This window comes from Equus asinus, chromosome 4 (assembly GCF_041296235.1).
Source record: "Equus asinus isolate D_3611 breed Donkey chromosome 4, EquAss-T2T_v2, whole genome shotgun sequence".
Classification (NCBI taxonomy): Eukaryota; Metazoa; Chordata; class Mammalia; order Perissodactyla; family Equidae; genus Equus; species Equus asinus.
This window is the reverse complement of record NC_091793.1, coordinates 99,124,404-99,137,700: the sequence shown is the minus strand read 5'-3', so window position 1 is coordinate 99,137,700 and position 13,297 is coordinate 99,124,404. Positions and strand designations below refer to the sequence as shown.

The 13,297-nt window shown below is 36.2% G+C and overlaps 1 protein-coding gene across 9 annotated transcripts in view; it reads left to right on the top strand.

The window, feature by feature from the left end:
* The window catches only part of CCDC148 (coiled-coil domain containing 148), a 227,087-nt gene that overhangs the window by 91,341 nt on the left and 122,449 nt on the right, over positions 1 to 13,297 (top strand). The gene's annotated exons all lie outside the window — the stretch shown is intronic.

Below are 13,297 nucleotides of genomic sequence, written 5' to 3'. Positions count from 1 at the left end.
AAACCCCTTAAAGACAAAGTCATTTATTGGCAATATTTGTATCCTTAGCATCTAGCACATCCTGGCACATAGCATCTTCAAATAAACGATTGCTCAATTGAGTCTAATTACAGGTGAAAACAATGAAGATGAGAGTGGCACGGCATGATATGGGTGCTGAAGGGATCTACTTCGGAGGAATATATGTTCATGAATTCTAGTTTACTAGTCTGCTTGTCACATATGATTATCCAAAATAAATTTTATATAATTAATGATGTTTTACTTGATGAATATTTATTGGGTAATCCTTAGTATACAGTGGTCTCTGCTAAACTCATTGATAGGAGGTGCAACAGACAGACTAGACTAGAATATGGGCTTGCAATATTTAGGGGAAGCAACATGTATGCTTGTATCCTGACCAAATGAAAATTACATGCAAAGATCAATTGAAGAGACTATTTTATAAATATGTTGGCAGTGAATGATGAAGCATTGATAACACTGAATGAGGTTTGAAGAGTAGTTTCATTGAAGAGAAAGAGAATAAATGGGCTGTTTTGAATGAACACAGAGGTGGTGGGCATCAGCAGTCTGTGGCTGGTGGGCAGTAAGGCATGTAAATATACTGTTCTAACCAGCACAATGAATTATGTGTTCAACTGTAATATTCACTGGACTTCTAGTTTGCCAGTGTCTGCCATTATTTTGATATGGCCATTTTCCCTTTTGGTTCTAGTTATTATGCCTTGTGAGAATTCACAGAGATGGTGTACGTATGTGTGCACACCTATACAAGTGAACGTGTGTGTACTGCTGTGTCATAAGATGGTTGAAACATCTGGGAGACGTTTTTAAATTACGAGTAGTTTTCACTGGGCTAAAGGCAGTGGACACCGTGGTTAATCCCAACATTTATTCTAATTCTCCCTATTTTGTAGCACCTTGCTGGTTTGGTTTGGAATGAGTCCATCCCCAGATCTAAAGGTAGGCCCTGGTTGGAAGTGTGTACTAGTCAGTAATCTCATTTCCCCAGGCCACAGCAACTAGTTCAGGGTGGTCCAAATCAGGGCAGAGCTCAGAACTTTTGTTAGATTCTTATGAGAAGTAAGAAGAAGTAAGTTTCTTCTCTGTGGATGTATCAAGAAAGTACATAGCTGAGGTTGCTGCTGGCAGCCATCTTGTGAATCAATGAAAACAGCACACAAGGAGAGGACAGAGCCCAGATAATGATGGGAGAACTGAGCCAGTGCCCTATTTGAACCACACAGGAAGGCAACTTCACTGCTGGATTTTCAAGAGCATTTAGTTGACGTTATTATCTTAATCCAGTCTGAGTTGCAAGCAACTAAAAACAGTTTAATACAACAGTTGATTTGATTTCAAAATATTCATGACTCATAAAATTGATCTGTCAATTTAACACAATTGCAATTGAAGAATTGTTAAAATTTATTTGGAAGATTAAACTTGTAAAATCAGTTTCAAAATGAATAACTGAGGGTGGGGTGGGAGGGTGGGGGAAAGAGGTGAAACTTGCATAGCCAAACATAAATCTATATTTTATTATTAAAGTAAATTAGAAAGTTGTATATTTCTGTGGAATATGTAGCAGATAAGTTAAACAAAATAGAAATATAGAAAACAGGAAATATCTATAGTAATTTATTATAAAGGGAAAATTTCAAAACTGTTGGGGGAAGATTGGATTATTTGTAAGACAGTACAAAGTAACAGGCAATTGGAAAATAAGGTTAGATCTCTTCCTTATTCTGTATGACTCAGTAAACTCCAGGTGCATTAAAATGTAAAGAATAAAAAACATCATAAACGAATTAGATAAAAATAAAAATAAATATTAAGTAATCTTGGAGTGGGAAGGTTTAAAACCTGTTACCTGCAGTGAAAGTCATAAAGAAAAAGTTTAAATAAATGCAATGACATAAACATTAAAAAAAATCTAATAGTATGGTTTCTCAGCAATTTTAAATCTTTAAAGAATCAATAGGGATTTCCAGTTTCCAGTCCAGCATACGAGGAGCTTAGAATTTGCCAGTCTGCTCTAACAGCAAGTAAAAAGCGGAATAAACTGAAAAATCAACAACTCTTCTTAGATACATCAGAGAAGTAAGGTCACAGGGCAAACCACTGCCCCCAAAATTGGAGAGACAGTCAATACGGAGAATCACAACTTACCTGAGAATAAATCCATAAGCAGAAACCTCAATGGGAAGCAGTGTTGGGGTAGGAAAACCGGAACTGTTATTTGATGCGGGGTCGGTGAGCCAAGGAGTCAAAAGAAAGATTTCTTAGACTCTCAAGATCTGGCAGGAGTGCTCTTTTATTTAGAGAATAGTGTGGAATAGCATGGGGACAGGACCCACGGGCAGCCAGAGCTCCTGCTGCTGCCCCGAGTTGAGGGTTAGGGCTAAATTTAAGGCATAGGTATGTGAGTCATCTCTTTACGAAGACAAAGGAAAGAACATGAAAAAAGTTAAAATGGTATCAGTGCAGGTGGGGTCTGGTCGTTGGGTGATCCCATGACTTTTAGACAAGAATCAAATCGGATTAAGTAAAGGTTAGAAATGTTAGAAGCCACCACCCTAAATCAGTTACATGAGATTGCCAGACAGCAACCAACTTAAATTCTTGCCTCTGGCATTAAGAGTTTCTAGAGATAAGGCCATCTCCCTTCTTCCTGGCACAGAGAGGGAGGCATCTTTACAGATAGAGGTTTCCCTTAGAAATGTAAATCTTTCCCAACAAAGGGACAAGCAAGCAAATTCCACTCCTTGGAGCCTGCTTCTCATCTGTAGTTTTAAAAGTAACCAGCCTAAAAGTCCTCATCATAAACCGTTTTAAAATTAAGCAGCCTAAAAATCCTCATCATTATTGACAAATTGCTGGAAGCTGAGTGTGGACAACTTTGAGAGTTAAAAGCTCTATGGGGCCTTAGTCATGGCGTGTTCCCACACTTTTGTGAGTTTTACCTCCAGGAGTTCTACTAGGTTCTCACAGCACATATCTGGGAAAAATCCCCCTGTGCCTCTGGCAGAGGGAGGGGAAAAGGAATCATTTTGAAATGTTCCAGAGCGTTCTGTTCTTCTTAATAAGGGCTGCCCTCAGGAGAAACAATTTTATCAGAGCCTAAACTGCTGGGGTTTTATCAGAGCTTAACCTACCTGGGGGCAGGAAAATACCCAACTCCAGCTAGCTTTAGCCTTCCATGTGGGGGAAGGGAAATACCCAACTCCAGCCCTCACTAGCCATTGTGTCCCACCTAAGGGAGGGAAAAACTGAGGAGGACTGGTGAAGTTCACAGTCCAGGGGCACAGACTCACCATAAGACTGAGACCTAATCATAGGACTGTAGAACACTTCTCCTCCCCTCACATCTTATCACTATGTTACTCCACAGTTCCTTTTACCTGGTACATTATGGCTGCCCTTCCAGAAAAAAAGAATCACAAGGCATACTAAAAGGCAAAAAATACAATTTGAAGAAAAAAAGCAATTATCAAAACAAGAGTCAGATATGGCAAGAATGTTGGAATTATCAGATCAGAAAGTTTAAAAAACTATGATTAATATTCTAAGGGCTTTAGTGGAAAAATTAGATGACATGCATGAACACATGGATAATATTAGCAGAGAGATGGAAATTCCAAGAGATAATTAAAGAAATGCTAGACATCAAATACAATAGAAATGAAGAATACTTTAGATGGGCTCATTAGTAGACTGAACATGGCTGAAGAATGAATCTGTGAGCTTGAGTATGTGACAATGGAAACTTCGAAAACTGAAAGGCAAGGAGAAAAAAGACTGAGAAAAACCAGAAAAGAATATCCATGAACTGTGGGACAGCTACAAGAGGTGTAACATATGTGTAATGAGAATACAAGAAGGAGAAGAAAGAGAGAAGAACAGAAGAAATATTTGAAGCAACAGAGACTGAGAATTTCCCCAAATTAATGTCAGACACCAAACCACAGTTCTAGGAAGCTCAGAGACCACCAAGGATAAATAACAAAAAAACTACATTTAAGCAAATGATGTTCAGACTTCAGTAATCTCGCTCCTTGGTAGTTACCCAAAATAGTTGAAAACTTATGTCCACACAAAAACCTGCACGAGGATCTTTATAGCAGCTTTATTAATGATTACCAAAACTTGGAAGCAACCAAGATGTCCTTCAGTAGGTGAAAGGATAAACTGTGATACCTCCAGGCAATGGAGTATTACTCAAAACTGAGAAGAAGTGAGCTATCAAGCCATGAAAAGACATGGAGCAAACTTAAATGCATATTACTAAGTGAAAGGAGCCAATCTAAAAAGGCTACATACTGTATGATTCCAATTCTGTGATGTTCTGGAAAAGGTCAAACTATGGAGACAGTAAAAAGATCTGTGTTTGCCAGAGATTAGGGGGACGGAGGTATATATAGGCAGAACACAGAAGATTTTTAGGGCAGTGAAACTATCTGTATGATACTACAGTGGCGGATACATGTCATTATACATTTATCAAAATGTATAAAATTTACAACACCAAAAGTGAATCCTAATGTAAACTAAGTGATGTTTATGAAGCAGGCATAACACTGATAGAAAAACATTGCATGAAAAAGAAAGCTATAGCCTAACCTCACTTATATTTATTGATACAAAAATCCTAAATAAAATATTTGAGATATACATACTGGCAACAAAATTAGACAAGAGAAAGGCACTAGAGTTATAAAACATAGAAAGAAGTAGGTAAAATTACCTTATTTGCAGATAATGCATTTTTATTTGGAAAATCCACGGCATTCACCAGAAAAATCTATATAAGTAATAAGATAATTTAGTAAAATAGCTGGGTATAAAAGAATATAAATAGAATCAAACCTGTTTTTATATATAAACAATGGCCAGCTAGAAGATATAATGAATGAAAAAACAGTTTGCAATCGCAACAATAAATATAGAATATCTAGGAACTCATTTAACAAGAAATGTGTAAGATCTATACTATAGGAAGAAAACATTAAAATGTTGCTTAAGGACATAACACTCGAACAAACCATACCTCATTTTTAGAAGAGAAAATTCAACAATTATAGTTATTTCCCCTCTAGTCTAAAAGTTTAATGCAATTCTAAAAAAGTTATTTACAGAATTTAAAACATTAATCTGAATTTTAGCTTTACGTGGGAAAAATAGAAATAAGCAAACATAGCCAGGAAGATTCTAGGGGTGGGTGAAGCAATAATGAAGGAGGACTATTGCTATCATATATTAAACATTTTATAAATGATATCATGTTGTCATGAATAGATAGGTCGATGGATGTGATTTTGGCCTGACAATCAGAAATACTTGCATAAGATTTGGATTCAGAATTAAGTAAGGGGGAAAAGAGGCGGGGAGTGAGGCCTTCCTTTTGCTCCCATGGATCATGCTCTGCAGTTGCAGCTTCCTGAAGTGGTAGGCGGGACTTTCCTAATCATGACATAAGCATTGTGATTTTCTGGGAGCTGGAAATTGCTCCTCTAGCCCTTCCAATTATGTCATATAATATCTAGTTATACATTCCTTTATACTTAAAGAATTTGAGTGGTGGCTGTCATCTGCCATTAAACCCAACAAATGTGTAAGGATGTGGGAAAATAAGTATTTCATATTTTGCTGAAGGAAGTCTAAATTGGTGTAACTTTTCTACAGAGGGCAAGTTGGTAGGACTTATCACATACATTTATCACATACAAAGCACATACCCTTTGTCCCAATAGTTTCTACATCTCAGTAATATATCATACAGTAGTCTCCTTTATCCATAGTTTCACTTTCCGCAGTTTCAGTTACCTGTGATCCAAAAATATTAAATGGAAAATTCCAGAAATAAACAACTCATATGTTTTAAATTGTGTGCCATTCTGAGAGTAGTGTGATGAAATCTCGTGCCATACTGCTCTGTCCTGCCTGGCACGTGAATCATCCCTTTGTCTAGTGTATCCACACTGCATATGCTACCTGCTCATTAGTCACTTTGACCTTCTCAGTTATCAGATCGACTGTCACAGTATCACAGTGCTGCTGTTCAAGTAACCCTTATTTTACTTAATAATGGCCCCAAATCATGAGTAGTGAGGCTGGCAATTTGAATATGCCAAGGAGAAGCTGTAAACTGATTCCTTTAAGTGAAAAGGTGAAAATCCTTTTTTTTTAATGCTTTTTTTGGTGAGGAAGATTGGCCCTGAACTAACATCTGTTGCCAATCTTCCTCTTTTTCTTTTTTTTTTCCTCCCCCAAGCCCCAGTACACAGTTGTATATCCTAGTTGTAAGTCGTTCCAGTTCCTCTATGCGGGACACCGCCTCAGCATGGCTTGATGAGCGGTGTGTAGGTCCATGCCCAGGATCTGAACTGGCCAACTCTGGACTGCCAAAGCAGAGCATGTGAACTTAACCACTCAGCCATGGGAACAGCCACGAAAAGGTGAAAATTCTTGACTTAAAAAGGAAAGAAAAAGATGGTATGCTGAGGTTGCTAAGATCTACAGTAACTTTTATTACAGTATATTGTTATAATTCTACTTTATTATTAGTTATTGCTAATCTCTTACTACACCTAATTTATATATTAAACTTTATCGTAGGTATGTATGCATAGGAAAAAACATAGTATATATAGGGTTCAGTGCTATCCATGGTTTCAGGTATCCACTGGGTGTCATGAAACGTAGCCCCCGAGGATCAGTGGGGACTACGTACAAATATACTGGAATATGCATACAGTGATAATTCATTGCAGTAGGTAAAGATTGAGGAAAGAATCTTGATATTAATAGGAACTAGTTTTATAGATTATTATATAACTATACAATGTTTTATTTTACAAATTAAAAAAAAAAGAATGTGAATACTTACACTTACTGATGTGGAACAGTCCTCAAGAGTTAGGGTTAGGGTGTGGTATGGGGTTAAGCAGACAAAACAATGTGCAGTACACATTGTATAAAACAGGGAAAATTCAATGTGTACACACACACCCACATACATATATATTTGCTTTTATATGTCTGAAAGAATATGCAAATATTGATAAAATTTGTTGCCTCTGGGGAGGGGGCTAGATGCCTGGAGGGTGAATGTGAGGGAGAGTTTTTATTGCATCCCTCCCTTTTGTTATACCTTTTGATTTTTGAAGCATGTGAATATATTATTATTCTAAAAACAAGAATTTTAAAAGGAAAAAATAACAAGGGTAAAAATTAAATGACAAATGGGAAGATATTGGTAACATATTAGGCACAAAAGATTGAAATCTCTAATATGTAAAGATAATCTGCAAATTGATTGATGAACAGTCAGAAAAGAAAAGGGACAAAGGAGATGAAGTTATTTATCACTCATATTTTCAAGAAATATTTATTGAGCAACTATTGGTATAAAATGAACAACAACTCCTGTATACATGAAGCAAAGTGGAAACACAATGAACTATAAACACAGCACATAAGTAAATTATACACAGTAGTGTATTAGAGGCGATAAGTGCTATAAAAAAGTAGAGATAAGAGTAGAAGAGAAGTTTTGGGAGAGGGGGGCAGATGGCAATTTTGAATAGAAGTTTGGGGATAAGTCTGGTTGAAAATGTGACATTGGAGCAAGTCATGAAGGGGGTGAGAGAGCCAGCCATACAGAAATTTGGGATATGAATGTTCTAGCCCGTGTTTATTGAGGTGAGGATGTGCCGGCAAGAGGAACAGGGAGATAGATGGAGAGAGTAGTAGAAGACGCGGCCAAAGAAGAACAGGTGAGAGGTGGGACGTTTAGAGCCTTGTAGCTGTGGTAGAAGTTCAGATTTTACTCTGAGTGATACGGGAAGCCATTGGAAGCACAAGTGTAGAGTAACAAGACCTAACTTATGTTTTAGCAGGATCACCTTGGCAGTTGCTGTGTTTAAGATTGAGGTGGAGAGGGGCAAGAAAATATTGAACACTTAGGAAGTTATTAAAGTAATCCAGGTGGGAGATGACAGTGGCCTGGATCAGGAAGTGGAGGTGGTGTGAAATAGTCAGCTTTGGACATATTTTAATGGTAGAACCAACAGCATCTGCTAACAGATTTCATAAGGCATGTGAAGAAAAAGAGAGCAACAAAAGAATAGTCCAAAGCTTTTGGGTTGAGCAACTGGAAGGATGGAGTCACCATCAACGGAAATGGGGAAGACTAAGCAGGGTTTGGCTGTGAGGAAGATCAGGTGTTCAGGTTACACAGGTTGAGTTTCAGATGTTATGGGATATCCACGAACAGATTTTGCAAAGGCAGTCACTTATATGGGTTTGGAATTCAAGAGAGAGATCTGAATTGGAGATATATGTTTGTGAGTCATCAACGTGAGACTGAATGTGATCCCCAAAATAGTGAGTCAAGAGACAAAGGAGAAGATCAAAGACTGATCTCTTGAGTTTGCTGGTATTACAGTGTCAGTGAGAAGAGGGGTAACCAACTGAGAAAAGGTCTGTGAGGTATGAAGCAAACCAAGAGTGTGCTGACCTGAAAGGCAGGTGAAAAGGGAGTGGTCAGCAGTGTGAACTGAGGAGGGGTGACCCACTGAATAAATGCTGCTAAGTCAAATGAAATAGAACTCATACTTGACTGTTGGCTCTAGATGGAGGTTGTGCTGACCATTTTCATTGAAGAAGTGGGAACAAATGCCTGACTGGGCTGGATCTGAGGAGTGGGAGGAGAAAAGTGAAGACATTGAGTATAGACAACTCTTTTGAGAAGTTTTTTTGCAAGGGAGAGCAAGAAAAAAGGGTCAGACTTTTATGTTGTTGTAGTGGTTTTGTCTTTTGTTTTGCTTAAAATGGGAGAAATATCAGTATGTTTGATAGTGAGGAGAATAATCCAGTAATGAGATTTAGTATACAAGTGGAAGAAAGAGCACAGATGGTTCACCTACTACAGTACCAGGTGCAGATGCAGAGTATATGGAGCAGATGCTGGGAGGTGAATAGATGTCGTGGTGGCAGTCTGTTGAACTCTGGGTGGTTATTATAAATATAAATGACAAAGAAATTTATGAAAACCTCTTTACTCATCAAAGCAATGAAAATTTTTAAAATTCTCAAATTTTTACCTACGAAATGGTAAAACATAAAAAAAAATTATCCAAGGTTAAAAGCATGAGAGAAATCAGTGTTTTTTATACATGACCAGTGTATAAACTCTTTTGGAAGGCAATCTGTCACCAAAAATCTTTATTTAATGTGAATAATCTTTGTCTCTTTGCAAATAATCTTAAAGGAAATAATCACAAAAGTGAAATAAATGATTGGCTTCAAGAGTGTCCAGTATTGTTTTTTCTTTCTTAAGTGAGAGCAAAATCTTCAAAATGACTAAATAGCCAACAAATAGGGGATTAGCTTCATCAATTGTGATATATGTACACAACGAAATACCATACTGTCACTAGTAATTATATTAAGGAATTTTAAATGACACAGATAGTTGCAATAAGTCACTATGCAATTAAAAATCAGGGCATAAAACAGTTTGTATAACATGCATTCTCTTTTTTTTCTTTGCCTCTGAAAGTGTTACATCTATATGAATATAGCCACAGAAAAAAGACTAGAAGGTTATTCAACCAAATAAACAATAACAGTAGTTATCCCCAGGTGCTAAAATTATAAATAATTTTGCCATACATACTCTTTCTATTTTGTAAAGCAAACATACAGATTTTTAAAACTCTAAGTTAAAGAGGGAAGAGAAGACCATTGATATTTAAAGAATACCTTTTACATAATATAACAAGTACATGTCACTTTAATCCTCAGTACACCGCATACAAAAAGCTCTATTATCCAGATGAAGAAGCTACAGCTCAGCAGAAGGTGAGCAATTTCTCCAGAGATTATGAGCTAGTAGGTGTTCTGCCTCTGAATAGAAAGCTTTGCCCTCACACCACACCACTTGAAGCATTCACACGTACCAGGATGCTGATGAACTGGTTAACTACTAGACCAGGGCTATTTAATAGAAGTATGATGCAAGCCACAGATGTGAGCCATGGGTATAATTTAAAAATTTTAAGTAGCCATATTAAAAGACTTTTTAAGACATGAAATCTATTTTAATAATATATTTTATTTAACTCAATAGTTCTAAAATATTATATGTTCAACATATAATCAATATTTTAAAATTATTGATGAGATACATTACATTCTTTTTTTCATACAAAGTCTTTGAAATCTAGTCTGCATTTCACACTTAGAGTATGTCTTAGTTGGGACTAGCCACATTTCAAGTGCTGAATAGCCACACATGGCTAATGACCACTATCTTGGACAGCACAGCTTTAAAGGATGTTGTGCTTGACTTAATACATATTTTTTTAAAAATTTGACTACAATCAAACCTATTTCTTTATTCAGGATGTTTATGAAGCTATTTAGATTCTATTTAAGCTGTATTTCATTAGTAACATGAAGACAAGCTTAATTGCTTGTTTTAGACTCAGATGAGATTGTGGCTTTAATTTCCAAACATTTGGATAAATTAGTCCTGTTAATGAGATATAATTGTCTTATGCTCCATTTAGCTATGTCAGATCTGAAGCCCATACGTGGCAAAAGCTACAGAGTGATAAGTAATTTCTACTTTGTTTTTTTAATAGGTATATTAAATTTTATAGTGTTATTGATTGATAATTACTATTTTATTATTTTATGGGATCTGAATCTGAATGCTACTTACAATCCACAATGATTTTAACAATTTTGTCCCTCTGTGTGTACATTGCCAAGGCCCATAGTTTCACATTTTTTCAACTGTTATTTCAGTTTACTCTACTTGTTAATGTTTCAAGATAGTGACCTATGAACTTTTCCTTATGTATTCATGTTTTTCTCCTAATACATAAATAAATTATATTAGATAATTTTTTTAAAAAATTGAGGCAAGCAAAGAGAAGAAACTAAAAGTTAATCTTAAGTTCTCAATACCCAGAGATATCCTCTGGCAACATTTTGTATATTTCAGATATATATATGTTGTTTATGAAAATGAAAAAATATGGGGCTGGCCCGGTGGCCGAGTGGTTAAGTTTGCGCGCTCCGCTTCAGCAGCCCAGGGTTTCACTGGTTTGGATCCTGGGCGCGGACATGGTACTGCTTGGCCGGTCACGCTGAGGCAGTGTCCCATATGCCACAACTAGAAGGACCCACAACTAAAAAATATACAACTATATACTGGGGGGATTTGGGGAGAAAAAAGAAAGCAGAAAAATAAAGAAAAAATATTATACATATATCCATTATTTTTCCTGTTTATGATTCTGATCCAGTATTCGATTTTTCAGTAAATGTTTACTAACCTTCTATGCTTTAGGTCACTGTATTAAACATTCTTTTGCAACACGTTTTTTATTACATGCATGGTATTACAATATATGAGTGTACCACACAAATTCAATCCATTTCCTGGTTTTGGACAATTGTTTATTGCATATGTAGATATTTGCTTAAAAACCTTAGAACAAACGACTTTACTGCTGAATTTGGGGAATCCGATTATTATTTCCTTAAGATGAATTCCTAGAAATGGAATTGCTGAGACAGAGGACATGAAAAATTCTAAGGCTTTTGAGAGTATTGCTTTCCATAAAAGTAGAAACAATCTATACTTTCACCAACAGACTTTCCGTCACTTGGTTCATCTTGTGGACTTGTTGATCAGGCACTGGATATTGCTATCATGTGTGAATATCACCAGTGTCTTGTTCATACTCTCTTTCTCTGTCTTTTTCATTATTTATCTACATAACATAGCACTATCAGTGTCTTTACGTGAAATTGCCCACAGAATTGGCAAAAAGATTAAAAGATGAAATAGATAAAAGCCAGCATCAGAAGCCAGCGCTCAAGAAATAGTAAATGGCCTCATGTAATTTAAAAAATATCTGTATTTGAATAAACACTTGTGTGACTATTGCTTGTTGAATATAAGAAAAAGAAGGAGGGAAAGGAGCATAATAAATAACTGACCTTTGCTTATTTTTTAAAGTCACAACAAGTTAAAACATTGGAGCCTTAATTACCAGGTGGCATTTTTCTCTGAGAACGTAGTCTCAGAACTTTTGGGAAGTTTCAGTGTCTGGGCATGTCCCCTCTCAGGTTCAACATTTCTGGTCTGAGGTGATTGTACGTCAAGAGTGGTTAATAAGGAGAGAAGTGTTCAGAAACAGGAGCGCTATTATTTGAACACTAATGTGTTCACTTAGTTACATTGGTTATGCGACCCACTCGAGCAGCATCCTGGGTCACTGCAGCTCCCATTTTCTCTTGGCATATTCTGACATGGATTATCCAACCTGACTTTGGAATTTATGTTTATTGGTGGGAGGTAATAGTTGTAGACTCTGATTTTATTTTTTGTCATGTATATTTAATAGCTTTCTCTTAAAAGAAATACATCATTGAAATTAGCTAATTGCTTTATGACTCTTGAACCAAAAGCCACATTTGGTTATAGTGCAACCTACTTTGGGTTTACTGTGGGAATAAAGTATATTTTAAATTTTCTTGGCTATTGTGGAAAGCATTTTATCAAGAAAAAAAATGGGCCAAATTTCTGCAAAATACCCCAAAAACTACTCTTAGAGTTTGCTTTGCCTAATCAATAACTCAGTCTGTGATGTTTGTTTAAATGTATTTTTGAAAAGTATATCTAAGAATAGTGGCTGTGACTTTCTGGCCCAAGCCTTCATTGTTAGTATCTCTGCAGTCCACACCTGCCTTCTTGATGTAATTGTTTCAGCTAGAAACTACACTGTAATTGAGGCTTAGCTTACATTTTTAATACTTCGGGAGACTGAAAAATCTGTGTTTTACAGGATGAAGGAGTGAGAGTCATTTACGAGAGGTTTCTCTTCTTTGCTGGGTGTGAAATCAAATTAATCTTGAGTAAATCAGATTGGAGAAAATGGAAATGGAGCAGCTTGACAGATTTGTGTCCAAGACGATTGACATATGTTATTTTTTAAGCTGGATAATACAGATAGAATTTGTTATTAGAATAATAAAATATGTATAGCTATAAGCAAAGACAAGATTAAAATTTCTGTGGACAAGATTGTCAAATTTTGAAATGAGAGGAATTATAATGCCTATTTATATATCAAATCAGTTGTTCATAACAAGTTTTTCCTACTCCTTATACCTTGAAGTCCAACTGTGAGTAAATATAATCCTTTGAAGAAACCATATCATTAGAACTGAGACTATGGAGAACCAGTAATGTAAGAAATTATAATCA